This window comes from Abramis brama (genome assembly GCF_963993115.1).
Source record: "Abramis brama genome assembly, chromosome: 1".
In the NCBI taxonomy this organism is placed as follows: Eukaryota; Metazoa; Chordata; class Actinopteri; order Cypriniformes; family Leuciscidae; genus Abramis; species Abramis brama.
The window spans coordinates 66,025,523-66,051,303 of NC_139963.1; the positions used below are offsets into that span (position 1 = coordinate 66,025,523).

The following is a 25,781-nucleotide window of genomic DNA, read 5'->3' on the forward strand; positions in this document are numbered from 1 at the left end:
ACATAAGGAATTGACACTGTGGTGGAAAACAATTTTCTAATACTGAATAAGAGACAAACAGGTATCAATTGTCTTTAACAATTATTTATTCCCTTGCAAGGAAAGGTCAGCAGTCATACAGTCGTTACAAAGTGCCTGCAGAGTGACCACAAGTGGGGCATCCTTCATTCTTTATAGTTGTTCCTCCCCCAAGGTTGCTTACCTGAGGCTAAATTTACATTTATGCATTGGGCATACACATTTATCCAAAGCGACTTGCATTGCATTTCAAGGTACACATTTACATTCTTATCAGTTCTTGCTTTCCCTGGGAATCAAACCCATGACCTTAGTGTTGCAAGCGCCGACACTTTACTGTTTGAGCTACATTTTCAAGCTAGTTATCAAAAGCACCTGCATGTAACGCATTTAACCGTGAGACTATGACTGTGCTGAGGAGATGAAAGACATTACTTTAAAATATAATAATTATAATAATAATGTTCTTTGTCCAATCATCAACCGAACCACAGGCTCGACTCTTCAAGACAATGACAACCACAAAAACTCACACATACCAGAAAACATTCAAAATAAAAAAAATAATAGAGCATTAAACACAAACAGATATTAATATTGAGCGAAACACATTAAATAACACTTCATTTTAACATTGGCTCTCCTTTCAGAAGTCAGTCAGAAGCAAAGCATGCTGGGAACTAGAAATTACTAAAAACTTATTCCGTGAATGTGTGTGTGTGTGTATATATATATATATATGTGTGTGTGTATAACATACATTCACATTTATATGGGAACATGTAAGTGCAATATATGTGAATGTCGCACGGCAGGAAAAGGCTCTCAGCCAATCAGATTCGAGAACCAGAAAGAATTGTTGTATAAATTTTTTTTTTAAATGTATTGCATTTGTTTATATAGAAATTACTTTGTCTATAAAATAGCACTTTTGTTTAGGAAGAAAATGAAATATATATTTCCAGATTTTTACAATCACAATGCAACAGATTAATTAATCTATAAAAAAAAAATCTGTTCAATTTACGGTAAAATACCGGCAGCTGTGGTTGCCAGAAATTTACCATAAAAAATACTGTAGCAACATTTTAGATTTTACAGACTTTACTTAAATTTACAGTAATAAACCGTATTTAATTATGTGATATAATATTAATTTACTGACCTATTGAAGTATTTATATCTGTTTTGTACCATAATAATACACTGACAACCACCAATCACAGTGGAGATGAAATCACATGATGATTAAAGATCATCACAAGCAGCTCTTTCACAAGAAAGTTAATACTAATATATAGAAGCTGCACGGTGTCATTCACACAAACACTAAACACCATCATGGTAACAGATGTGAAATTTTAAAAATGCAATAAACATTAATTTAACAACATTAAATGTAACATAAAACCCTAATGTCATAACTGATTAGAAAAAAACTAAGAAAACTATGAAAAAACATAGTTATTTCAACAAAAATACATCAAATGTGAAGTGTCACGCAGGGAATTGCGGGAATGTCAATTTATGTTTTTTACTGTAAATTATACAATGACTTGTTCTTTTTCACTTCCAAAAATTGTAAATTTAACAGTATTGTACAGTAAAATTACATTAAATGTACCGTTAGATCCATCACAGTTGTTTACCATATATAGTAAGGAAACTTTCTCTTAACCAATTAACAATTTTTCACTGTAGCATTTTTACAGTCTTTGACTGTTAAAATCATACAGTATATACTGAACATGGCAATCTCAAAAAACTCAATCCAATTCTCATCAAATCTTTTAGAGAGCCGAATTAGAAATTAGTAGATGAAGATTTGGCCTTCGTTGTTCAATCAGATTAACTGTGGCCCTTTTTTTTTTTTTCTTTCGCTGTTGTTCCTCCTACCACTGCTCCTACTGCTGCTCCTACTGCTGCTCCTACCCCTTCTCCTACCACTGCTCCTACTGCTGCTCCTACCACCCCTCCTCCTATTACTGTTAGTGCTGTTTGCCCATAGTCTATCAGTTTTTGTTTAAAAGCCTCTTGTTCAATCTTTCTCTGGGCTTCTTTAAATCTCTCATTAGTGTAGTGCTGTCCTCCATTGATCCTCACCATTTCATCAATCTTCTTCAGCAGTTCTGTGACCTGAGAGTGATTATTCATGTCTGCATTGTTGAATGAGTGAAATCTGCCACCGCACTCATCAAGAAGAGCCTTGAGATCATTACTTTCAGTGATATATTCATCTAATGAAAGCCCCTTCAGATGATCAGTGTGAGTGAACAGAATGATGGTGTGATGAGAAGCTTTTTCTCCAAAGTTTTTCTGGATCCATTTCACTGTTTTCTTCTCTTCTTCTGTGAATCTCACACCCAGTCTGATGACCAGCAGAAACACATGAGGACCAGGAGCAGACATGTAGATGCACTTCAGAATCTCTTTCTTCAGTTCTTCTTCACTCGTTGACGTATCATATAGTCCTGGAGTGTCGATCACTGAGATGGTTTAATCCTCCACTGAAGTCACATGTCTTTCACAGTGTCTAGTCATAGACTCAGCATAAAAAACTTGCTCAAACACAACTTTGTCGATGATGGTGTTTCCTGTTGAACAATTTCCTGATCCAGTTTTACCCAACAGCACAATCCTCAGATCTGATAAAGAGAGAGGAATTTAATTAATTTACACTTTAAGAATTATAATAACTTTGCATTTTGTCTTTGCTCAATAGGGGCCCTTTACTCAGTGGGCCTCAAGATCACTTAAAATGACTAAAGACAAGACAGAATAATATAAAATAAGGTAATTAACATTATTTGAATTTACCCCTCAGCAGTTATTTTCCTATCAAAGAGCCTTGGTTGCAATTGAAGAGCTATTTTCCAAAACGCGATAAACGCCATTTGAAAAAAAAATAAAAAAATTAGTTTGTCATGTCATTTTGCTGTGTACTGAACCTATTCACTGCTCCATCAACGTTTCATGGCAAATCGCTATATTTCCATGTTTAAAATGTACAGTTCCTTTCCAAACCGCGATAAGCGCCGAACCTATTTTTAGCCTAAACGCGATATATCCTCTCTACTAATCCGAATTCGGTGAGCGTTCTACGCAATCCAACATGAAAAGAAAAATAAGACTCTCTCGCGCGTCTTTACATTGACTTAACATGGAAATCACTCGCGCCAGACACTCTATTCGCGTTTGGTGTTAACGCCACTCACTCTCTCTCTCTCTCTCACACACACACACACACACACACACACACACACACACACACTCACTCACTCACTCTCTCTCTCTCTCTCTCTCTCTCTCTTTTACACACACACTCACTGGCTCTCTCACACACACTCTCTCACTCTCTCTCTCTGTCCTCCCACATACTCAAAGGATATCTCATTAACACACACTATGTGATTTGTTTTATGTAGGGGTAGACTGTGCCTACAGTTGAGACATGTGTACAGTTGAGAAACCTTAAATAACTTGCGTTTCAAGCACAAGTTGTGTGATTTTTGCTGTGCACATGCGTATTAGTGTCCTCTTTGATTGTGGGAAATTTGAACAACGGACGCATCTCCGATCCGAAGATATCGGGAAAAGTTTTTTTTCTAAGGTATGACGTTCACTTCACCATGCACTCTCCACAATGAATAGCTTATTATCCTTATGTGACTGTTAAACGTAACTGGTATCACTACAAACTTTATTATGTGCCCTAAAAACTGGCATATTTCATGGTATTGTGTCATGCAAGGTAATTGCAAAATCTAGAGAAATGTGCGAGGTGGCCAGCGGAGGAGACACACGTGTATCTATACCCCGATAGAGCTCTATTATGTCACACACTGTTTAGGTGTTCAGTGTTATGATAACAGGTTAAAGCATAGGACACAAATGAAAATAAAATTTTATATTTGTGATATTTAAATGTATGTGTATTATTAATAAATATTATTTCATATATTGTTCCTGCTTTATAAATTTTAACCAGTGCTAATTTAAATAAAATGAATGAATATAAATGGATGAATAAACAAAAATGTTGCTCAATTGTTATTTTCTTTATTTTTTTATGTTCACAATGAATGGTTAATTACCTTTACATCATTAAAAATGGGTGTCTCAACTGTACCATGGCACTGTCTCATATGGGTACAATTGAGGCAAAAAGCACCTTATTTTTATGAGCTAATTGTGGAAAATATAAACTACTTGTGGGTTTTATTGATTGATAATATCTTAGTCTACAAGCTAATGAAATGTCATGTGGAAATTCACTTCTTTTCAGTATCTATTTTTGTGTGAAAAATCAAAAAAGTCTCAACTGTATAGTCTACCCTAAAGCGGACAATGGTTCTACTTTTTATGGGTTCAACACTTTACTGAATGCCAATGTATAAATTACTAACTGACTTGCCTATTGAATATCGTTATCATTATTGAATATTTTTAATAATTAGTTTTTTCATGCATATGTAGTGGACAAATTGGTCCTACTTGTTACAGGTTTGACACTTTCCTAAAAATTATATTCATTTATAATAGAATATCAGAGAATATTTGGAAAAAATTGATCGATTTATAGCGTTTTGAAAAAAATTGATGGATTTACAGCATTTAAAAAAAAATAAAAAAAAATAACTTTTTTAATTTATCATCAACAATATTGTTGTTTGATTTAATAATCATAGTTCAACATGTTCAGACTGAGCCAAAAAAAAACATTTTTTTTAACAGGATCAATTGAATATTCACAAAATGTGTGGGTCTAGGTAAAACAATTAATTTTCCTGAAAACTACTGAAATGGATTTATAGCGTTTTGAAAAAAAGCTCCTCAATTGTTTTGAAAAACCTAGATATTTTGCACTGTAAAAAAAAATCCGCAAAAATCCGGTACAATGTACCATATTATTTTAAAGGAATTTTCCGTATTTGTCTTTTACAGGTCTTTTACCCGCATTTTGAATTACGAGTTGTAATTCAAAACCTGATCGGCGCGAAAAGTTTGAGATGCAAGCGCCATTACACACGCAGATGACGCAGCCAAAGTTTCTTTTTAAAGTCAGATTTCGGATGTGTGGAAGCCATTCTGACACTTCTGTGGTAAAAACCGAAAATTATATTTAGCTATATGTCAAATAAGCTGTTTACGTAACGTTATTTAGTTGAAATCTGGCATGTTAGGCAAATGAATGTCGGAGCCGTTTTATCATTTTATGCATATCGTCACACATTGAAAGATTTAGTTTACACTCGGGGAAGTTCCCTTATTGTATGTTATATTGTCCTCGTTGTAACTGGTTTATTGACTTTTATTTGTCGGTGGTGCGCATCCGTTAACCAGTTAACGTTATGATAAAGACGTGCAGTAAGTTAACTTATGTTTTTGGAGCAGTTTAATGTTTTCCTACAAAAGCTAACGTTACCAGAGGAATCGTCAAGAAAAGGAAAGGCCATTCAAGACTTAACTTAGTTGATTTAAAAGGCATGACGATACATCATGATACGTAAAGATACAGTAAAACCGTCAGTTGAGGTAAGTTAAGTTAACGTTAATGTTATATGTTAGACTTTTTGTTGTCTTGTTTTAGACGACACACGGACACATATTATATGACTTTAAACCCCAAATAATGACATTGAAAGATTAATTTACACTTAACACGACTGCTGTTATACTTCTGCCTGTAACATTAGTCATTCTTTACCAGCTCCCTCCTCATTAGTTTGTTTGTGTTTCTGTTGTTGCATGACGATACAGTACAACGTGAAGAGAGACTGTACGTGAAGATGCAGTTCAGACTTAGGTAAAGTTGGTTTTATATTCGCACATTCGCACTTTTTTGCTTAAAAACTGTCTCAATAACAAGCGCAATAAAGCACATTTTTGCTAAATAAAAGCAGCTACATGATCTTTAGGACAAAGATGGTGAACTACAACACTCTCCACAATCATTCAAAATGGGCAAATATTGTTTTAATGGCATACATGTTCACTGAACATTCAATGTGTGTGTTAAAGAACATTAGGGACTGTCTAAAAAGTTCTATTTTTTTCCATTGTGTGCAAACATACAACTACATTTTTGCAAAGTACAGATGTACCAGAAAATCTCTCTTACAGTATGTGTTCTAATGCTATTGATTGTACTTTAGCAACAATAAAAAGTGCATTATAATGATTGTATTAAGGAAACCTGCCTCACTGTACATAATGTACATAAATATTTTTAGAATAAAATTACATTAAAGGGATAGTTCACTTTGAAATAAAATTTTGGTATGTTTTAGCTTACCTCAAGGGCATCCAAGATGTAGGTGTCTTTTTTTCCGCAGTAGTTTCAATTTTGATATTTTTAGGTCAAACCGTTCTTGTCTGTCAGTCATATAATGCAGGTCGATGGTCACTGTCTCAAAACACAAGCACAGAGTCCAAATTAAAACAATTCCCCATCGTCCAAATTAAACAATTCCCCATCGTAAGTACACATTGATGGCCTAAGACACGAAACGAGCGGTTTGTGTGAGAAAACGAACAGTATTTATATCGTTGTTATCTCTTGAACACAGCACACGTCCAAATGATCTGACGGCGCGGGCGGGTATAGATATATAAATAGATGTCGCCTTGGCTACTGCAGTTCATTGGAACGAAACCGTAGCCAAGTGACATCTAGTGTATACATCTATACCCGCCCGTGGGCGGGTATAGATGTATACACTAGATGTCGCCTTCGCTACTGCAGTTCATTGGAACGAAACCGTAGCCAAGGCGACATCTATGTATATATCTATACCCGCCCGAGCCGTCAGATCATTTGGACGTGTGCTGTGTTCAAGAGATAACAACGATATAAATACTGTTCGTTTTCTCACACAAACCGCTCGTTTCGTGTCTTAGGCCATCAATGTGTACTTACGATGGGGAATTGTTTAATTTGGACTCTGTGCTTGTGTTTTGAGATAGTGACCATCGACCTGCATTATATGACTGACAGACAAGAACGGTTTGACCTAAAAATATCAAAATTGAAACTACTGCGGAAACAAAGACACCTACATCTTGGATGCCCTTGAGGTAAGCTAAAACATATCAAAAATTAATTTCAAAGTGAACTATCCCTTTAATTCACTAAAGGGATTTTTTACTATCCGAAGGTTGTAGCATGTTCCTAGTGACCAGACTGACTTACTACAGGTGAGATTTTGACAAAAAGTCCCTTACTGTACGTACAGTTGACAAATATGTTTTTTTTTTAAATTACTGTAATTCACCCTAAGTATTTTTTCATGTTCCAAAGGCTGTAGTGTTTTCCTACAGACCAGACTGACTTACTACAGGTGAAATTTTGACAAAAAGTCCCTTACTGTACGTACAGTAGACAAATATGTTTTTTAAAGAATTACTGTAATTCACCCTAAGTATTTTTTCGTGTGCCAAAGGGTGTAGTGCTTTCCTAGTGACCAGACTGACTTACTACAGGTGAAATTTTGACAATACCTCCCTTACTGTACAATTATCAAACATGTTTATGTACTGAGCATATTATTACATGTTTATTACATATGTTTATGAAATAAACTGTAAATCACCTATAGTGGTGTTTTTTTATATATCCCAAAGGCTGTAGTGCTTTCCTAGTGACCAAACTGACTTACTACAGGTGAAATTTTGACAATACCTAATAATACTGTTTTACATAATAATATAATACTCTAATTTTTTTTGTTTTGTTTAAGGCTGTAGTACATTAATAGGGGCTACATTATTATTAACAGTAGTGACTGAACCTGTACGCATTGGTGCAGCAAATCTGACAGATAATGAACAGCAAGATCATGGAGGCATTCAAGATACTGTACAGTGCACTGTTTTATTTCGATTATCTTTCTAATTGTTCATGGAATACCACTGGGATTACACATAAAAGTTGTAATTAATTCCTTGTGGTCAGCGTAATATTTCAATTTCACCTCTTCAAAATTTTGCTGTTGTTGATCCTCTCTTGGTTTAAGTTGTTCTTATATTATCATAAACCCTTTAACTGATTGTTTTGTCAAGTACTTTTTACTGTACTATATTTTCGTTTAGTGAAGTGACGTAAAAGTTTAAGTAAAACAAATGTGTGTTTGAATACAATTTTTTCAAATGTTTTCAGTCAGGACTACTTTGGGTAAACAAAAATATTTAAGCAATTGAACATGTTATTTAATATTTATTCATTGCATTATGTAATTGGTTAACACACATAACTATAACTGTTAGTGGTTTGTTACATAGTTAATCCTTGTCATGTTTACCAACGTGAACAGTGCCAAAGATGGTACCCAATGTATGCTGCATTGGACTATCACCAGACAAGCTACCTGGAAAAGATGCCCAATGGTTGTGCTCACTGTGTACCTTAAACAGTGGAACATCATTAAAGAATATCTGCTGAAACTTCTGCTTTATTGTCCTTGTTGCAATATGGATTACCACTGTATATCTGTATTTTGGGACTTACAGTTAAAGACCCAAGGACCAGATAGGATTTATTAAGACCAGGCGTTAGAAGTGCAGTCAATTTAAGACAAGAGTCAGAATTATAATAAATTAAAGGAAATTTTACTGAAGATAGTTTGCAGTTTCATCAGGCAGAAGTCAGCTTAAAGAATCACAAGGAGTGATTACTCCAGTGATCAAAAGTAGGCCGCTTCCCCTTACATTTACAAAAATCACAGCAATTATACCCTTCACCAAGGTCTAAGCTTTGTCATTGCTTCAGGTTGAATTATTCTGATTGGCTAATAAATAATCACACTTTTTCTACACATAGATAGACTGAAGCATATCTCCATCAATTATGCGGCTGACATTCGGACCCTGAATTTAGGCACGTTGTGAACTTCCACACTTGTAGTGATTGTAATGAATAGTAATTGGACCAGTTTTTGAGTCTGTAGGACCAACTCAATAGCGCCACCACCAGTTCAAAAATGCAACATTAAAAGGGTTATAGCTTTTGAGCCCTTTGATGTAGATGTGAATGTAAATAGATGTAAAATGAAACTTAGTACACCTGATTCCCCTCATTATGGTAATCACAATCAATATCTTACAATAAGACGCTGCCCATTACAGTAGTGGCCATTTTGAAAAGTACAGTGTTCAATTTTTTGTGCTACTCCTCATTCAAATTTTGTTCAATTTTTATGAAAATTGGCTCAGATGATCTTTGGACCGAGCCACACAGAAGTGACTGAACAGATTTTTGATTTTTGCTACCGTTCCCGATATATTTTTCTCCAAATTTGACCTGTATTTGTTGCCTTATGGTAGTTAGCTTAGCATGCTAATTGGTTAGCATGAACCATGAACCATTCCGGTTGTGGGTTTGAATGCGGTGTGGCACATTCCCAGATCGCAAGAGGTATTGTGGCCTTAAGTGGTGAAAAAGTTGCTTCTGTTCCAGACATGGTGTCTATATGTGAACAAACTCGATAAATACAACATGCAGCAAATTTATACAAAAATTATTCATTTTGAATTGCTTCTCACTTGAACTATTGGACCTTCTTCATCTTGCCAAAAACACAACTTCCCAGTGGGACAATGATATGAGTGACAGGTATCTGACCCAGAGATAATGGGTTCGAGCCCCACGTGGCATGATTTAAAAAAATTGTGTGTAATTTTGTGTCATGTTGATTCCTTTATTATTCAACGTTGTACTAATCTTTCTTCCTCTTAATGTATGTCTTGTTCATTCTATGTTCATTCTCATCTGAACTTCTGTTCATTTTCACCTATGCTTCTAAGCCAGCTCTTTTTTCTTCAATTTCTGCTGTTTTTACTATTCCTGCTCTTGCTGCTGCTTCAGGGGCTTGGCCCCGTATCGCTGCTTGCAGCTATATTTTCACTTGTTCCTTAACCTGTAACCAAGAATACTAACACACACACACACAGTTTCTTCAAGATTGGATTTGGTGAGGAGGAGAGTCTTCTCAAAACATTAAGAAAACATGTTCTTTCTCTCAAGGAGAGGATACTTTAAATCTAACTGTAAAGTAAAGACTTTAACTAAGAAATGGTCTCTCAACTATAGGTTTCAATGACTCCTGAGACCATTGCTATCAGCCTAGAAAAGCAGATGGATGTAGTGACACCTGTTAAAGAAGTCCATATTTCATCTCTGGAAGCCAGGCTAAATGAGCAAGCACTGTTACTGCATTCCTGGCATGGGCCAGACCCTTACGTTACACCTCAGATATCAAATACAGACATTTAAAGGATACATGAAATAACATTTTCGATAATCACACTGGTAATTTCTATAACAAAGTAAAATCTCATAAGCCTAGAGTAGTCATTCAACTCATTTGATATACAGTATAGAAGGAAAACTATTGATTAATACCTTGATTATAATCACTCATTAGATATACATTGAATTAGCAGTGTGTTCCAGAATCCACTTCTTCAGGACTTCATAACAAAAACTTAACTTGAATCATTACAATAACGGTGTTGCTTATTTATAACATTGAAAACATGATTAACCTAAAATATCTGCTTTTTTTAATCAATGAAAGAATTGTGTTGTACAAGGAACAGCAGTTCTAATACATACTTTTACCTAATACATTTATCAAAGTTAATTGAGTGATCACTAGGAACATACTATAACCATTAGAACATGAAAAAAGGAGAAATTACAGTATTTTTTAATAATAATATGTTTGTAATATACTTACAGTAAGGGAGGTATTGTCAAAATTTCACCTGTAGTAAGTCAGTATGGTCACTAGGAAAGCACTACAGACTTTGGAACAGGAAAAAAATACTTTTGGTGAATTACTGTAATTTTTTCTTAAACTTATTTGTTTATTGTACATACAGTAAAGGAGGTATTGTCAAAATTTCACCTGTAGTAAGTCAGTCTGGTCAATAGGAAAGCACTACCTTTGGAACATGAAAAAAATCCCTTTGGTGAATTACTGTAACTTTTACATAAAACATATTTGCGTACTGTATGTACAGTAGCCTACACAAAAGTACACTAAAGCAGTCTAGGTGAATACGCAGCAAATATCAAACCTGAAACTATTTTTACCCTGGATGGCAACTTCTTTTTTTTTTTACTTGACTATGTTCATGGTGCTGTCCACAAATGTGAAACTGAGGTCCTACATGATCAAGTCTGCAACTTGGGTAAAGTTGGTTTTATATTTGCATATTCGCGGTAGTTCATAGTTCCGCGTTCAATATCTTGTGAGCTGAATATTGTTACTACACAAATAACATTGTTTTAATATTTAAATCTTCCTCAAAACGAGCTTTCCTTCGGGTTTGCACTTTGCAGATGGTCCCTTCTTAGCAGCCTACGCATAGAGATCAATGTATTTTGTCCAGTGCGAAGGAAATATCATTTTGAGGAAAATCATGTTGTAGCTTCTGGTGTTTTATCTGTAGTTATATGTGATAGGTGTTTTCTGCAGCAACAACGTTTAGTTCACGAGTTATTGAACGCGGAAGTCCGCGAATGTGTGAATATGCGGATATAAAACCAACTTTACCTAAGTGCAGTTCAGCTGGATCAAGGAAAGCACCTCCACCTTTTCTGCCAAATGAAGTAACAAAGTTATGTTTACGTTAGACTTTTTATTGTCTTGATTTTGTTTTAGACGACACACATGACTTTTAAGACCAAATAATACACTTGAAATATTAATTTACATGTAACATGACTTCTATTATCTATACTTCTGCCTGTCACGTTAGTCATTCTTTACCAGCTCCCTCCTCATTAGTTTGTTTCATAGTGTTTCTGTTTTTTTTCTCATCTATTGACAGGACTTTGCTGCTGTACTGTGCATCCCACCACCACCATCCTTATGGGTTTGTATTTTGTTTTATTAGCATTTTTTTTATTTTTTTATTAATCATTATGAGTGTTCAATATTGGCAAAACTAAATTTAAATGTTTATAGAAAAAGTCGGTTGCTGAACACCCCCTTCAAAGATTTGTAAGCTTATATGGTCAGTAGAAAAACAAATTGTATAGGGAATATTTAAACTCTTTTTGGAGCGGTTTTCTGAAGTGATAGTGTAATGTTTTTCATTTTGTAATATCTTATTTGTTTAAGATGATGGGCATTCAAGATTGCTGTCATTCAAGAAGTTATTGACCACATCTCCTACCCCACTGAGGCAGTGAGCTACATGGCACTTATCCTGGAGTTCATATAAAGGTAAGCAACACATTTTTAATCAAATTATTTATCTCTAGCATGTTGTTGTGTTGCTGTTTATGTAGTTGAAAATAATGAAACACATTATAAGGTATAGTTGAGCAGACAAGCTAACATAACATGCAAATGGAGTCCACTGGAAACAGAAGTCTTAGCGTTTTATACAGTGTTTGAATTTGAAAGAATTAGGGATGGCAGTTGATAATTTAACGAATGTAAAACACTGTACGATTGTTTTTCAACCTCAACCTGGTCTGCATTATACTTTGTAGTTCAGTTTCTTTCATTTAATTTCTTGTGTAGCTAAAAACATATCCATTTTTTCTTCATATATCCATTTCCTTCCTTTTTTTTCCCGAAAATCCATGTAAAGTTTAAGCTTTTGTCAAATCTCAAAATGGACCTTTAACTGAACGTACCGAAGGAGGAAAGTTTTTCACCCCAAAATTAAAATAATGTCATTAATTACTTACTTCTGTTCATCTTCAGAACAAAAATTAAGATCTTTTTAATGAAATCTGAGAGCTTTCTCTTCCTCTGTTGACAGCTTAAATAACTACCACTTTAAAGCTCCAGAAAGGTAGTAAAGACATCATTAAAGTAACATGAGAATACTTTTTCTGCACAAAAACCCCCCCTAAAATAACGACTTTATTCAACTATTCATGTTCTTCATGTGGGCCTCTGAGAGTTAACGTAGTGTAAACAGCACAGAGCTGATGGGTTGTACGTCAGAATGTAGACTCACTATTGGCCGACGCTGGTTATGCGTTTGATGCTGGCCAATAGTGAGTCTACGTGCTGACGTACAACCCAGAAGTGCTGCACTGTTTACACTACGTGAACTCACTCAGAGTCCCACACAGAAGAAAACGAATAGTTAAATAAAGTCATTATTTTATTTTATTGCGCACAAAAAGTATTGTCGTCGCTTGATATACTTATTGTTGAGCCACTATAGTCACTTGGACTATTTTAAACATTGTCTTTACTAACTTTGTGGGCCGGCAAGTTTCAATAACATAGAAGCCTATGGAGGAGTGAGCCAGTTCTCAGATTTAATCAAAAATATCTTAATTTTTGTTACAAATATGAACAAAGGTCTTACGGGGTTGGAACAACATGAGGGTGAGTAATTACTGACAGAATTTACATTTTTGGGTGAACTAACCCTTTAAGGAATATTGTGTTCTCTTACAGAAAAATGGCATCAACACTGTAACATTTCCCTCTACTATTAACTATTAGTCTAAAGCTATTTTTAATGTAAAAAGCAGCAGCCCTGTCTTTGTATTCCATTTGGTTTTGTCTGTTTGTTTCTGTATTTGTATTGTTTTGCTTTTGAAAATGTTTTAATGGTGCTTTGCACATTGTTTAATTGATGTAATATATATATATATATATATATATATATATATATATATATATATATATATATATATATATATATATATATATCTTTACCCATTGAATGCATTTAATAATGTTTACATGAAAATGTTTACAAAAATAAACCATGTTCAATTTGTATATATTGTTGTTGAATTATTTGCTACTAAACGATATGCCATACAATTCTATAAAAATAGAAATTTCTGTATAAGGATTATCCGTGAATAGTACGGAAAATGTACTGTTAATATACAGAATTTTCCGTTTTAGATTTGAAGGAATTGTCCGTAATTTAACAGAAAATGTCCTGGTAATTTTCTGCCAGTACATTTTCCGTTTTTTTACAGATTTTTTTTTTACAGTGTGTACGAGGTCAGCTAATTTTAAAAGTGTGATTTACGTCTTAGTAATGGTACACCATTAGCATAATTCATGACCAGCTGTTGCTGGTTCTTTGCCTCAATATCATGGTTTTTTTTTGCCCCCCAATCAATGCACACCAAACCATAGATTATCACTTACATGTATATCATTTAACTTTTTACATGAAAATCTCTCAGAATTAAAAGAAATAAAACCACAAATGGCTAAATATTTACCCAATTTTATGAGCGAACTTTCTCTAGCAATCTTCTTTATCAGTCTTTGCATCTCTTCCTGGCTCTTCACCTGTTTCCTGAGATCTCCCTGGTCTGCAGAATCCTTCAGGTAGATCTTATGGCTGTAGTTCTGTCCTATAACAAAAACGTATTTTGTTATTTCAGGATATTAAGTCGTTATATGTCATAATGTCTCATTATTTCGACATAATAACTCACTATTTCGAAATAATAAGGGGACATTCTAATCTGCATTAAGCCACATTAAGCGCTCTTATAATGGTTTTCTATGGGAGGAAAATGCTGTTCATATTCTGGGCTCATCTGATTTTTTGTACATAGTATAGCCCACTTTATTATGATTTTAGCATCATAAAGATTAATAAATGCACGCACAATTATTCGTGAACTTGATAAATGTTGCAGATATGTTTTACTATGCACAAACAAATGCCTTTAAACTTATGTGTGCAAAATTCTGAATTAAATGAATGTGCAGCAATTTGTACAAATAGAGAGTATGTAGCCCTACTATACGTGTAGCCATTAAATAAGTGCATTTAGTTTCATATTTGTTCAAATATTATAATGTTGTTTTTTTTCCATCTATGTTGATAATGAAAAGTGAACAGCATGAGTAAGATACGATGCGCTATATATCGAGAGACATGGAGTGGTTCAGACATGATTTTGACCACTTCATTAAGTTTTGTTTTGTAGAAAGCCTTTCTTTAAAGTGAAATTCGTTTTGTATAAATTGTATCTTAATTTTAATTATTTTTTCATCAACCAATTGAAAACTACTTTAAATTAAAACTACAACCTTTTTCATACATGATGCTGACATATTATTGTAGCAGAGTTTGTGCTAAATACAGTGTAATCAGACTTTAGCCATGAAAATGTCACAAGTAACAGAAATAAGCACAAACGTCAGAGCCTGTCAGAACACCTCAGACCCCAGAGGGTTCATTTCTTTCAGTGCTTGTTCACAGCAAGTGTTTGAATGATTCAAAGAATGTGTCAGGAACATCAAACTAACCTTAAATAACATTCTAGTAACATTAAGGAAACTGGACATTTTTAGGTTCTCAGAATGTTACAAATGAACGTTTCTAGAATGTTAAATTGTTAATCAAATTAAAGTTGAAAGTATGTTTGAGGAACATCACACCTTTTAAAACATGTTAAAGCCCTGTCTAGGCTCTTCCCCGGTATGGTTCGTGTCGAGCCATTAGTCTGGTTGTTTGATGAGAAAAAGATGAAATGTAGTTGCAATAAACACGTTAAGAATCCGCACAACTGCAGCAGCGGAGGACTTTTATTCTGCTGTGCGGAACTGAGGAAGAACTGATGATGGAACAGTCTGATCTTCAGCTGAGAAATCAGAGGAAAGGCGCATTTCATTCCCGCCCACGTGTAGAGATTGAATATTCAGGCTGTTTATTCATTTTTCTACCTGAGAACGAAAAACGAAAAATCAAGCTGGAACTGCTTTCTCGTTTTTCTACTTTCAATATTAAATCAAAAAATGGACTTCCGGTTTAGCATCTGCCATGTGAGGGTGCATAAGTCGGGAGCTCCGCAAACCATCTTTTAAATTTCGCTTTATAGTTTGATACAGCATTATATTATATATATATATATTTTTTTTTTACATCTCGTGTATTTGACGTTTACTTTACTTCTAACAATATTGTTGTAATCTTAGTCGTATGAGTTCCAACGATGTCTTCTAAAACGCAACGACAAAAGAAGGCCGATTCGGCTGGTGCCGGCGGCTCGCCTTTGGAAACGGCTGAACTTTCCACCCCTGAGGGTGTTGCGATTATGGGTGCCATTAACAGGCTTGAAAGTGGAATTCACGCCAAATTTGACGCGCACGCCGCTGAAATTCGAGGCAAAATTTCCCTGATACGAGAAGAAATGCATAACACATTTTCATCTTTCAAAGAAGACCTCAAAACCCAGAGTGAGCGCTAAACAAGCCTGGAGACCGCTACCTCAGAGTGGACGACAAATCTTCACTCTCTCGAGCCAACGGTCGTTTCTCTTCAGAAAGCGGTCGCCTCACTGCAAGCTAAGCGCATCGATTTAGAGTGTCGTTCCCGCAGATCCAATCTTCGCTTGGTGGGAATTCCGGAAGGTTTGGAAGGCCCACAACCTACGAAGTTCGTGGCAGATGCTTTGGTGGAGATATTTGATCTTTCTGAACCTCCACTCCTTGCTCGCGCGCATCGTACACTTGCACCGAAACCTGCGGAGGGTAGCCGTCCGCGAGCCTTCGTTATTTGCTTCCATCGATACGACGTCAAGGAAGATATTTGGCGAAAAGCGAGCCGTGGTGGGCAGCTTAAGTTCAGAGACAAAACTGTGTTCATCTTCCCGGACTTTCCACCTGAGATTGCCAAGAAGCGGGCCGCATACTATGAGGTTAAACGTCTACTGAGGTCCATGCCAGATGTTAAGTACGGTCTAAAGGGTCTTACCGGCTTCAGAATCACAAAAAACGGCACTGAACATATGTTTGATACTCCAGCCGCGGCACTGGCTTTTGTGAAGCAACACCTATTACCTGCTTGAACATCTATGAACGTGCTGAAGCTTATAATGTCTCATTTTCTCTGGGTCAGAGACTATTGAAAGCACTTTATTTAGATGTGTGGTCTAATATGTTAGGATTTATTCTTTGATCATAATTATCATTTATATAATTATATAGGATTATAATTTTTTATTTTATTTGTATCAGAATACATTCGCTGTATTTGTTATTTGTTTGCGGAGATGCGTCCGAGGTAAGAATCACAATATCTCGCACGCACATTGGGGTTTTTCCTCAGGGTAGCGTACGCTCCAGTTGGGGGAGTGTTAGCTTAGGTCAAGGGCGCGGGGTGGGGGGTGGGGGGTGGCAGTGAGGGCGGGGGGTGGGTCTTTGCGCTAGGGTTCTTGAAGTGTGTTAATATGTTCTCGTTTCTTTGTTCATCTCATAAGCACAAGACTGGGCTATTGCTCTTTTGTATTGTTTCATACTTTTCTGTACTTGCTGATCCTTGTATAATTATTTGGGTTTTACAAGTATCTTTTTGGTCTCCTCTTTTTTCTTTTTTTCTTTTTTAAATGATGGGTGGTAGAGCTAATGAAGATGGTTCGGTGAGATGGGTTAGCTGGAACAGTAAAGGTTTGAATAATCCAGTCAAACGCAATAAGGTTCTGATTCATCTTAGGAAACTGAAAGCCAATTTTGTGTTTCTTCAAGAAACTCACCTCTGTTCTTCTGACCATTTTAGATTGAAAAAGGACTGGGTGGGTCAAGTCTATCATTCACATTTTCAGTTCAAGTCCAGGGGCTGTGCCATTCTGATACATAAATCCACTCCGTTTGCCGTATCACAAGTAATTGCAGATCATAAGGGCAGGTATGTCATTGTAACAGGAACATTGTTTTCAACCCCCCTAATTCTTGCTAATGTCTATGCCCCAAATTATGATGATGTTTCCTTTATTACCTCTTTTTTATCATGTATACCTGACCTTCACTCTCATTCATTAGTCTTGGGTGGAGATTTTAACTGCGTGATGTGTCCACGACTTGATAGGTCCTCGAAAAAAGTTATATCTCTTTCAAAATGTGCAGCAATTATTCAATCTTTTCTGCATAGCTATGGTATTTGTGATCCATTTCGCTTTTTAAATCCTTCCGCAAAGAAATATTCATTTTTTCACAAGTACATCATTCCTATTCACGAAATTAATTATTTTTTTCTAGATAACAAACTTCTTCCATATCTGCAGAATTGTTCATATGAAAGCATAGTAATATCTGATCATGCACCAGCTGTTCTGGAACTTAGCTTTCCAAAAGCACCCCCAAAGCATCATCAATGGTCCTTTAACCCTGGTCTATTAAGGGATAAATAATTTGTAAAATTTATCTCTTCAAATATATCTTCTTTTCTTGAACTCAATAGTACTCAGGGTATGGCTTATTCTACTATTTGGGAGACCTTAAAATGTTATCTGCGTGGTTGCATAATTTCATATTCTTCTTATAAAAATAGAGAGCGAAAAAGGCAACTAGACACATTATCTAGTTCTATATCAGCTATTGATGTTCAGTACTCACTGAACCCATCTCCCAACCTTTATAAAGAGCGTCAGATTTTGCAGACAAAATACGATCTTTTATCAACGGAAAAGGCTGAGAATTTGTTTTTACGAGCTCAACATAGGGTCTATGAGTTTGGTGATAAGACGGGTAAATTGTTAGCTTACCAAATTCGTAAATCGCAAACGTCACGCTTGATACCCCAACTTAAGTTATCTTTAGGAATTACTACCACTGACTATAAAGAAATAAACTCTCAATTTAAACAATACTATGGAAAATTGTACACCTCGGAATCTCCTCAAGATATATCTTTAATGAAAACTTTCTTAGATAAATTAGATTTCCCCACTGTTGAAAAGACTTTGTGTGATTTTTTGGATGAAGATATTCAAATTGAAGAAATAGCTGATGCGATTGCTTCCTTGAAAACAGGCAAGGCCCCGGGTCCTGACGGTTTCCCGTCTGATTTTTATAAAGCATTTTATAAATTACTATGCCCTGTGTTGCTTTTGGTTTTTTTAGAGAGTCTTCAAAATTCTAAGCTGCCCCCAACCTTCTATCAAGCGACTATTTCATTAATTCTTAAGAAAGATAAACCCCCCCTAGACTGTGGTTCTTATCGCCCCATATCGCTTTTAAATTGTGATTACAAGATACTAGCTAAAGTATTATCCTTACGGCTTGAAAAAACTTTACATGGGGTCATTTCACCTGATCAAACTGGTTTTGTTCGGGACAGACATTCTTTTTTTAATATTAGACATCTTTTTAATGTTTTGTATTCACCTCATTCCAACAATGCTGAAGTTGTGGTCTCACTAGATGCTGAAAAAGCATTTGACCGCATTGAGTGGGGCTATCTCATAAATGTTTTGGAGAGGTTTGGATTTGGTTTAAAATGCATTTCTTGGATAAAGCTCCTTTATGCTACCCCTAAAGCATCTGTACGCTCAAACAATATTATTTCGGATCCTTTTCCACTGTGTCGGGGCACAAGGCAGGGTTGTCCCCTTTCCCCTCTTCTATTTGCTTTTGCTATTGAACCCTTGGCAATTGCATTACGCGCTGATGCTGAGGTGCAAGGCATTTTTCGTGCTGGTCTAGAACAGAAGGTTTCTTTATATGCTGATGATCTTATTTTATTTTTATCCAATCCCCTAGTCTCAATTCCTCGAGTTCTTTTAATAATGGACTCGTTTAGTACTTTTTCAGGTTATAAATTGAATTTTGTCCAAGAGTGAATTATTCCCAGTAAATTCTTCTGCATTAAGTCTCTGATATTCAAATTTCCAATTCAGAGTTGTTAATAATCAATTTAAATACTTGGGTGTCCAAGTGACTGCTGACTTGTTTAAAACCAATTTTAGTCCTTTATTTGATCTCACAAAATCTATGTTTTTATCATGGAAACCCCTTCCTCTCTCACTGATAGGAAGGGTAAATGCAGTTAAAATTAACATTCTTCCCAAGTTTTTATATCTATTTCAATGTTTGCCCATATTTATTCCTAAGTCATTTTTCTTATGTTTGGAAAAGACTATCTCGTCATTTATTTGGAATAACAAGCCAAGGCGAATAAGTCTAAAACATCTTGTTAAGCCAAAAGAGGTGGGAGGTTTGGCTTTGCCTAACTTCCAAACGTATTACTGGGCAGCCAACTTTAGAAGCTTGCTGTACTGGTGCCGGCATGACTTGCAACTGTGTAAACCTCTCTGGGTGCAAATAGAGGCTGTTTGCTGTTCTCCAGCCACGTTGACATCTTTGCTCTGTTCTTCTATCCCTCCTACTCATAGTATCTCAATTAAGAATCCAATTGTTAAACACTCTCTGAGGATTTGGACTCAGTTCCGCAGAGCTCTAGAGCTTAAGGGTCTTTCTTCAGCTGCACCCATTGCCAGTAACGCTTCCTTCCCACCCTCTCTTTTTGATGGGGCTTTCAATATTTGGAAGTCACAGAGTCTAGTTACAATTGATCAGTTATTTATTGATAGTAATTTTGCTTCATTTGACCAGCTTAAAAATAAATTTTCTTTGTCCAATTCACATTTATTCCGGTATTTTCAAGTTCGGAGCTTTGCCCGTAAACATTTTCCCGAGTTCCCCTCTGCCCCTTCTAGTGGTGTCTTGGAGTGTATTTTAGACCAGCATAAATGTATAAAGGGTGCCATTTCAAAGATTTAAAGAATAATAAATGACAATCAAACCCCATCTAGTGGGTCATTAAAATCTCTTTGGGAGCAGGACTTAAGTATTTCGTTAGAAGATGAAACCTGGCACACTATCTTAAAAATGATACATTCTTCTTCAGTTAGCTCTAGGCATAGGCTTATTCAATTTAAGGTAGTGCATCGTATTCATTGGTCAAGGGTGCAACTTGGCAAGATATTTCCTGATTTAGACCCCACTTGCCCACGCTGTGTTGCGGAGCCAGCCTCTCTGTTTCATTCTTTCTGGTCCTGTCCTAAGTTATTACGTTTTTGGGGGGGAATTTTTAGTTGTATCTCAGAAATTCTTACCACAGTAATAGATCCCAACCCATTGACAGCTTTTTTTGGGGTCCTCCCAGAAAATGTTAAACTTACAGCTTTAGAGAGGGATAATATTGCACTTTGCACACTGTTGGCTAGACGACTTATACTAATTAATTGGAAGCTGCCATCTCCTCCAACCTACCGTCAGTGGGTTTTTGACCTACTTTTTGCCCTCAAACTTTAAAAGATTAAATTTGGAGTTAGAATGAAACCCGAACTTTTCTTGATATCTTGGAGCCCTTTTTTGGATTATTTTAAGGAGACAAACTCTGGATAAAATGTTTTTTTTTCTTTTTTTTTTTTTTTCTCTGGTCTATTTAGTTGTTTATATGTACATGCATATGTTACTGTGGTTATATGTTTAATCGTATGTGAGTATTTATTATGCTTGTTTAATCTGATACTTGTACTGTGCTTGAGATGCTTTAAAAAAAAAAAAGAAAAAAAAAAGAATGAACGTACACAGACCTGTGAATGATTTAACACTGTTTTTACAGGTTGTAACCTGACCAACTAGAAAAACAGTGTTCACTGTTATTTATTACTTTCTTTTCAACTATTTAAATTTCTGTATTTAAACATAAACTTGGAGTACTTTTTAAGAGACTTTACTTTAGACAAAATTAGATGCATTTCTGGCCAGTTAAGGAAGATAAGTTCAGTTAGTTCCTGTTTCTGATCGTCAAGCACACTTACTTTTATTATGTATTATTGTTCTTGAGAAATGCGTACTAATTGTAAGCTTAAGTAACGTTATTGCATCTACACAGTGGGTATGTTATGCATTTACTTTGTGTTTTGTCGAAATGAACATGGTGTAAGAAGAAAATACACAAACATTTCCAAGTAAGATTGAGTTTGCAGTTTTACAGAAGTCTGCAGTCATGGGTTCAGTGGAAGGCAGTTGTATAAGAGGATTTGAGTGTGGCTGATGAAATACTTGCAGTGAACTTCAGCAGGACTTCCATCTACTGGACATAGTAAGTAACACTTTTAAATTAACTATATGTTTAACGTATTGAGGGCCTTTTGCACACTAGTGCTTCACTAATAATAAGTTCATCCATTTTCTCCTTTACATGAATGTGACCGATGCACATGTTTATCTCTATTTAGTGGTTTCTCTTTTAACTGATCATGTTTGTTTTCATGTTGTTCTCTGTTGTGCTGAAGCTTGAAATGTTTTTGCATAAGAAAATGTAATTTATGATAAATATTAGAACTCAGCCTGCATACTGTACAGCATTAAATACCATAAATAATCAATTACATTATCACATCATTTGGAGTATCAGTTACAGCATTAAAACAATGGATTTTCCTCCCACTGTGGCCAGCAAATAATTAAAAGTAGAAATAAGAAAATACATGTTCTACAAAAAATATATCATACTTTTCTATTAGACGAACTTACTTTTGAGTCGATCATCATCGCAATCTTCGCTCACTGCAAAACAACACAATAAAACACACAGTTAGTGAATCTGATGAACATTATTCTAGTGATCGACCGATATATCGGGCCGATATTTGCGGGTTTTATGTGTATCGGCATGGCCGGTACACGGCTGCTGCGTTCGCCGATAGTTTTTTCCCGCCATTATTTACAGACAGGCTTCCGCGCGGGCAGCTTTGTGTTGCTGGAGAGCTGCAGTTCACGTGCAGCCCATGCACTGCCCCTCCCACACTAGCAGAGTGCTGGAAGCCTCTTCAAGACAAGGCAAGTTTTAAACTTTCAAAGCATCTTTTAACTGTTTGACTTAGCTGAAATATTGCCATACACTTTGAAAGTGGAAACACGTTGCTCTATATGTGCGTGCAACTATAACTAAGCAAGTTTGTGGGTCCAAATGGAAAACGCGAATGCCAAATGCCTCTGTATATAAATATAATATAAAACTGCTTGTCATTGCATTTAGGGAGCTGCAAATAGCTAAGTTTGAGGCTATCCATATGCAAACGACAGCTGTTACAAACACTGGTCAGAGGATTAAATAATGCCGACATTGTTCCGTGATATTTGTGGGAGTTTAATTCAGTGACCACCTGGCTGAGATTTGGACGTGTGCTCATAAAAGAAGCGATGCGGTTGCGACACGCATGTTTGTCTATGCACGCATGCGATGCAGCGCGCTCGTTTGTCCAGGAGCTCCTAACATTTAAACTTTTCAGAATGCCGCAAGCGCACGCAGGTCATGTGAGAAAAAACAACTGACCTTTCCATGACAACATCGAAAGCTCGGCCGAACAGCTGATCATAGCTGGACAGGGCGGGTTTTTATTTCTCATCTCCATAAATATATGTAGTCGTAAAGGGCTAGAAATAAATTAATCTTTACTTCCTCGTCATCATGGAGATCGCAGTTCATGGTTGCATAGCAACGACAGACGGCACGGGAGAAAGGAGAAAGCTGTGCGGCCGTGCTTTCCACACGTTTTTTTAGACGCGATATGTGAACAGTCCCTAATTCATAATAAACTGAGAATCTATTTGGTTTAAAATCGTTTTTGTTTTGTTTAAAATGGAGATCACGATTACATATATCAGACAACTACAAAGAATAACATGTTCCAGTCTATTTATAAAAAAAAAAAACTAATTTGAATCATTAATTCAAACACGTTTAAAACGAATTAATTCAGTCTCAGCAGTAAAGCAGTATCGGCTCCAAATATCGGCCCAAGAAAATCGGCAGCCTGTATCGGTCATCGGCTAAGGCTGATGAAAAAAAATCGGTATCGGCACTAAAAAATCCATATTGGTCGATCCCTAGAAATAATATCAACAACCTTAAAGTTGAAGACAAATCTCTTCCATGTGCATTTCATTTAGGGGTGTGACGGTTAGTATATAACCGTGAGACCGCCGGTTATAGTTGAACACCACATTAGATCTCTATAACCGCCAAAACCGTGTTATTAAAATTTCCAATATTAAAATACAGTTATTTCCAAATGTATTTGATTCTTTGCCAAGTACCAACGCAAGTTTTGTTTTGTAAATCGTCAGACATGATTTTTACCACTTCATTAAGTTTTTCTTTGTAGAAAGCTTTTCTTTAAAGCGAATTTCGTTTTGTATAAATTGTATATTAATTTTAATAAATGTTTCATCAACCAATTGCATGTATTTAATAAATAAAAAGCAAATATAGTAGACAATATAATAACCGTGACATTGAGGCGCCAGCGTGCCGCGTTCACTTGCATTGCATTGTTAAAAGCCTTTCTTTAAAGCGAATTTCGTTTTGTACAAATTGTATCTTAATTTTAATAAATGTTTCATCAACCAATGACAATATAATAACCGTGACATGGAGGCGCCGGTGCGCCGCATTCACTTGCATTGCATTGTGAACTAGAGCGCATCTCGTCGTAAATGAATGAAACTCAGCGTAGGCCTATGCCTCATACATTAGCATTAAATATTTTTGCTGCATCCTTTCTAGAACAGACAAGGGCTTTCTTGCGGCTCGCATCAGCAGAGCATTGCATCGTCCAGACCGCAAAACAATCAGCGGATGGTGGGCGGGTGCGGCTTTGAAATTTGGTCAAAATGGTGCGGATGATGAGTTTTGTGATGCGGTTGCGGATTAAATAATACCCCATCAAACTCTCTATCTCTATCGATAACAACATTGAACACTACACAAATATTAATTTTATTTTATTTTATTTAGGCGATCAAATAGCTAATCAGTGTCTGCTCGTTTATTCAAACTAAGTTGACCTATAACAGACGAACGTAGCATGTGCCTATTTGTTTGCATTTATTTATTAATGTTATTTAGTGCATGGTTTTGATCTTATTTTAAATGAATGTTTAAGAAGAAAAGAGCAAATTTATTGTCAGAATCATAATGAACATATCGGATGTTTTAGGCCTACTCAAGATTTCATCATTTTAATACAAGGCCTGATATATTTCTGTTAAATTTTTTTGAGGCAAACTATGATTTTAATACTTTTTTTGAAGTGGCAGCGACATAACAACAACAATCAGTGTCAATGCATTATGTTTGCTTCCAAAGTAAAGTTTAACTTTAATGAAACTTCCGTGTGTATCAATCCGTTGGACTCTCCGTTCATAAACGCCGCTTGAAATGCGCAATTCACGAATAAATCATTGCTTAAGTAGGAGAGGTTTGATGTCTTATATATCATAGACGCATTTAACATATAAATATACATATTTTGTTGTTAATCAAACCTTACCAGCATGCTTCGCCATTTTGTGTTCAACGCGGACACGAACAGAACCGAAAGTGAAACAGTGCGAGCTCGAAACTCACTCTTCTTCTACTTCTTTTCAAGTTTAATGGCGGTTGGCAAACCAAACTTAAATGGTGCATTCCCGCCACCTACTGGATTGGAGTGTGGATAACGTTATGGTAGTAGTGACCTAAATCCTGTTACTTAAATTAGTTTCTTTTAAGACATTAAATACTTATTCATATATTTTAAATTGCTTTGGGCCATTAGGCCTACCTAATAAATCTTGGACAGAAAAAAATTCCATTTCCATTTCTCTTAATGCTTGAAATAATTTAAATCTTTCTCTTGCATAAGCCTCACATTTTAATAATACATGATCTACTGTTTCCATATTTTCCGAAAAACATTTGTCACAATATCCAGTCTGGTGTTTCTCAATCCTGACCATACTTTGATTTAGTAGACAATGTCCAATGCGCATTCTTGAAATTATAACATCCTTCCTCCTATTTCCAATGTTTCTTCTTTCTAAACCAACTGTTCCTTGAATGTTGTATAAATGTCGACCCTTATTTCCACTGTCCCACTCCTTCTGCCATTTCTTCCTAACTTCCTTTGCTATTATACTTTTTTTCTCAGTCTTACTCAATGCAATTTTAATATCAACTTCTTGAAATTGTAT

The 25,781-nt window shown here is 35.7% G+C and overlaps 1 pseudogene across 1 annotated transcript; it reads right to left on the reverse strand.

Annotated features, from left to right (window-relative positions):
• Positions 1-79: 79 nt before the first annotated feature.
• LOC311078761 (GTPase IMAP family member 7-like) lies at positions 80-25,182 on the reverse strand (annotated as a pseudogene). Its single transcript, XR_014609557.1, has 4 exons — positions 25,100-25,182; positions 22,299-22,331; positions 14,243-14,377; positions 80-2,663 (listed from the first exon to the last, which is right to left on the reverse strand). The product of XR_014609557.1 is annotated as a GTPase IMAP family member 7-like (transcript).
• Between the last annotated feature and the right edge of the window lie 599 nt (positions 25,183-25,781).